Source organism: Triticum dicoccoides, chromosome 3B, assembly GCF_002162155.2.
Source record: "Triticum dicoccoides isolate Atlit2015 ecotype Zavitan chromosome 3B, WEW_v2.0, whole genome shotgun sequence".
In the NCBI taxonomy this organism is placed as follows: domain Eukaryota; kingdom Viridiplantae; phylum Streptophyta; class Magnoliopsida; order Poales; family Poaceae; genus Triticum; species Triticum dicoccoides.
In genome coordinates, this window is record NC_041385.1 from 756,408,403 (window position 1) to 756,412,805 (window position 4,403).

At 53.4% G+C, this 4,403-nt stretch overlaps 1 pseudogene; it reads right to left on the reverse strand.

The window, feature by feature from the left end:
• Positions 1–500: 500 nt before the first annotated feature.
• On the reverse strand, positions 501–3,899 carry LOC119279924 (annotated as a pseudogene).
• Between the last annotated feature and the right edge of the window lie 504 nt (positions 3,900–4,403).

Genomic DNA, 4,403 nt, shown 5'->3' on the forward strand with positions numbered 1-4,403 from the left:
TTGAACATGTTTTTCCTGCAAACCTGCTGATTGCTTATTTAAAACTTGTATATTCCTGCAGTAGTGGAGATTATTGACTAAGGAGGAGGATCGGGATGCTTTTGATGATATGGCTCCCAAGATTCGGGCTACAGCTACCTCCCTCTCTCAAGCTCAGACCGATAGTTAGGAGTTGTTGGCCCTGCTATCGTTGTTCTTGAGTCTCCGGCATGCGTGCCGTGTACTGGCCTGGGAGCCATGTACGTTAAACTTCAGTTTGGTTCGTAGTGGCGCTGATACTTTGTGGATGGTTTGGTGGTTGTTGCTCTGGCCTTTTCTCTAAAAAAAGAGAATGTTCTTAACACTTATATTATGAGACGGAGGGAGTGCGTATCAAGGTACTGTAAAACATAAAACCAGAAAAAGATATGGAGTAATAGGGATGTGATCACAATAAAGTTCATGTGAAACACCGGCCTGGGTGTAAGGCCCGCGCAGCCAAGGAAGGAGCAAAGCTTGGCCTAGGCGGCTATGGTGCGGCCACCGTCGACGCACACGACCTGCCCCGTGATGTAGGACGCTGCCAGCATGCAAAGGAACACGACGAGCGACGCGATCTCCTCGGGCTCGCCCATGCGGCCCAATGGGATGCGCGCGCTCTCCGCCCCCCCATCTTCTGCGCTGTCTCCGGGTGAAGCTGTATGCCGCTGCTATTGGCGAGCTCCGTCCGGGTGCCCCCCGGCGACACGCAGTTGACGCGGATGCCGTCGCCCGCCCACTCCACAGCGAGGCTCCGGGTGAGCTGGTTCACGGCCGCCTTGCTCGCCGAGTACACTGACATGTGTGAGTTGGCCATGAGCCCGCAGGTGGAGGAGATGTTCACCATGGGTGTGTTTGGTTACCTGGGTGGCTCTAGCCTGCATCGCATGGGGGATCCTGAGTGAGCCTGGCCTGGGTGAGCTGATGCAAGTATGAGCTGAGATGTGTGTTTGGTGGATTGTACGAATATGGTGCATGAGACATGCTGTATAAGACAGATGTTGATTGGTAGGCTGCATCAGTACTTGTTTTCTTAGTCAATTAGAGACACGGCAACCCATCTGAACTGAAACCCAAACTGAAAACAAGTACTTGTAAGGCAAATCTGAACATAAATCAAACTCAAAAAGTTTGTTGACAAAGAAAACAAGTGCTTCCAACAGTTTGGACTGAACTGAAATCAAACTCTCTCCAACAGTTTGGAGATTTCCTTGGAGTATTGACAAGTACTATTTGATTTCAGTTTCGAGACAAAGAAAACAAATCTGAACTGAAATCAAACTCCCTACAGCAGTTTGGATACTTGTTTTCTTTATCTACCAGATTTTAGTTTGGAGTAAAACAAATCTAAACTCTAATCTGAACCAAACTGTAAGAGGTAGTGCAGGCAGCGACACTAGTCAGGAGAGACCACTCTGGTAGATGGGGTTTCGGGGAGGAGATGGCGATGGTGGAGGTGGGCTTCCGGGAGGACATGCTAGCGCCGGAGATTCGACTCCAGTAACTGGATTGGCGGCGGTGGCGCGGTTCAAGGGGAGAGATGTGGAAGAAACGCGGCGCCGGTTGCGTATCGCGACGCGCAGGTGCTCCCCTCTCCCTCCCCCCTTATTCCTCTCGGGCGGTAGCAGGCGGCGTGGCGAGCTCCGGCGAGCTCGTCGGCAGGCGGCGGTGCGCGCAAGGATGGCGGAGTTCAGCGACAGTGGATGAGCGTCGGCGATGTCGTCATTCGGCGAGGGCGTGGAGGCGTGCCGACGGTATCATACTCCGGCGAGGGTGTGGAGTAGCGCCGGCGGCGTCATTCTCCGGCGAGGGCGGCGAAGTCGTCGGTAGACGATGGGGTGCGATTGCGAGTTGGATGGGAAACGACGAAGCGGAGTGGGTTGCATCGCGGGTGTAGGGAAAAGGTAGGAGCGAGCCTGCACGAGAGAAACGCTCCGATCCTGCGTTTCCCTCGGCCTGGCTGGGAGGCCTCTTTTTGCATAGGCCAGGCTGAGGAAGTCATGCAGCCGACCAAACATGGGCTATTTTGCATCTCGGGTGCGAGCCAGGTGCGAGCCACCCAACCAAACACGCCCCATGCTGCCGCCGCCCACCGCACGGACGAGGAGCGGGTGCGCGAGCTGGGCGAAGTGGAAGCAGGACTCTAGGTTGGTGGCCATGAGGCGGGCGTAGTCCTCGAGCGTGCGCTCCGTGGCCTACGTTGCACATACTTGGATACGTATCGGATACACGATACGGAGATACGCCCGATACGCCAATTTTCTGAAAACATGGATACAGGAATACGTTTATATATAGATATTACATATATCAATTATTAAAAATATTGAAAACAAAATAGAGCTTCTAGGTCAAAGCATGTCTCAATAGGATTATTCCCTTTGTTTTGATGCACTTGGTCCACTTTCATTAATTGGCAGTGGAATTTTCATGGGTTTATTGATCCAATCAGTGCATCGACTTTCTCTTGCTCACCTTTCAATTGAACAAGAACATTGACAGGCATGTTTTGGCATGAACTCACTCCCATATTGGATATCTTCAAAAGGTGTGCCTTTACTATTGAGGAGATTTCATGTCGAACGAAAGGTTTCAGGTATCCAAAAAGTATCGCAAAAGTATCCCAAGAGTATCAAACATTATTTTCTTTTTTTAAAATCAAAAAATCGAGGGATACTTACAGGATAAGTATCGAATCGTATCGGGGCAGTATCCGAGTATAGGGGCAGTATCCAACTGGATACGCGCGCTTTCTGAAGTATCCGTGCAACGTAGTCCGTGGCCGCCCCGTAGAAGGACTGGCCGGCGTTGTTGACGAGGATGTCCAGCTTGCCCCCCATCTCGGCGCGGGCCGTGGCCACGAGCCGCTTCCTGTCGCCGCGCATGGAGACGTCGCATGCGGAGCCCGGGACGCGGCCGCGCAGTCGGCCGGCGTCCGCGTCGGCCTGCCAACCGCGCAGGCGCTCATGCAGGTCGGCGTCGCTCCGGGAGCAGGTGTGCACCCGTACGCCAAACCCCGCGAGCTCCTCCACGATCGCGCGCCTGAGCTCCGGGCGCAGGTACGCAAGTGAGTGAGTGTGTGTGATCAGTAACAAAACACAGTAGCTAGCCTGCATGAAAGAAAGATGCATGCAGGGGCAGGGCGTACCCGATTCCTTTGGTTCTGCCGGTGACGAGGGCCCTCTTGCCGGCGAGGCTCCTCTCGGCTTGCTGCTGCTGCCATCTCCGATCCACCGATGTGTCTACTTTCTATCTCTGAGATTAGCTAGTCTCCATTTTTAATGGAGGAGTTGGTGAATAGTCTTCATAGTTTATTTTCGTCCCACCTTTCGTTGTTTTTTTTTCGTATGTCCTCCCACCTCTGTCGAACCTACGACAAAAAACCAGCAAAAAAAACATCGATTCGCACGCACATACGAGCGAGAACCACAGTAGTCTAGCACGCACGACCCGCACAGCAGATCATTCGCCGCCGCCCTCCGTCCCTTCGGACCAGATCCATGCCTTCGCTGCCGCCGCCGCCGATCCATCCCTTCGCCGCCGCCGACCCATCCCTTCCGCGAGCCCTAGCCGCCGCATGTCTCCCGTTTAACCCCTCGTTTATCTTTTCGCCGATCTGGATGCAGCATGATCGCGGGAGGAGATGAGGGAGACGAGGATGCGCGTCACCTCAAAACGTGTCCGCCGCCGCCCTCCCTACACACCAACGCCGGCCTCACCTTGGAGTCACGCAGCCTCTCCTTCATCATCCCGATGCGGTGTTGCTCCCATCTCAACTTGACATCACCCCTGCCTTGTTGGCCTCCTCCTTCCCATAGTCTGTGGCCGCGACAGTTGCCTAGCGTGCTGCAGCGGCGGCGAGCTCGTTCTCCTGCGCCCATGTCCACCCAGGACGTTTGCTACTTCTCCTCCACGTGTTGCTGCTGCCGTGCCCGGCGGCGGAGGATCCGAATCCCACCCGCTGGCCTGGAACAACAGATCCCATAGGGTAGCCGGATCTGAGTCTCCCCACGCGACCTTCTCGATCTCCGGCTGCGGCAGGTGCAGAACTCCCCGATGATGGCAAGGTCGTCGCTAACTCATTTTCTATGGATCGGATTCATGAAGGACCAACTAATAAGTTTTTAGCATGCACTGATTTTTTATGAGGCGGCCAAAATCCCTCTCATGTGTGAACCATACACACAGAACGACCTAATACATACCTTTTGTTTATCACCTGATGGGTGTACGAATATGTATATGAAGACTACATGATCATCTATAACATGTCATGTTGTGTATGAAGTTTAACGTAATCATACACTCACTCAATCTATGCTGTTTGCTGCCTGTGTATACATGGTAGAGTGGCTGCTTTACTTTTGTGTGTTCAGAAACTCATT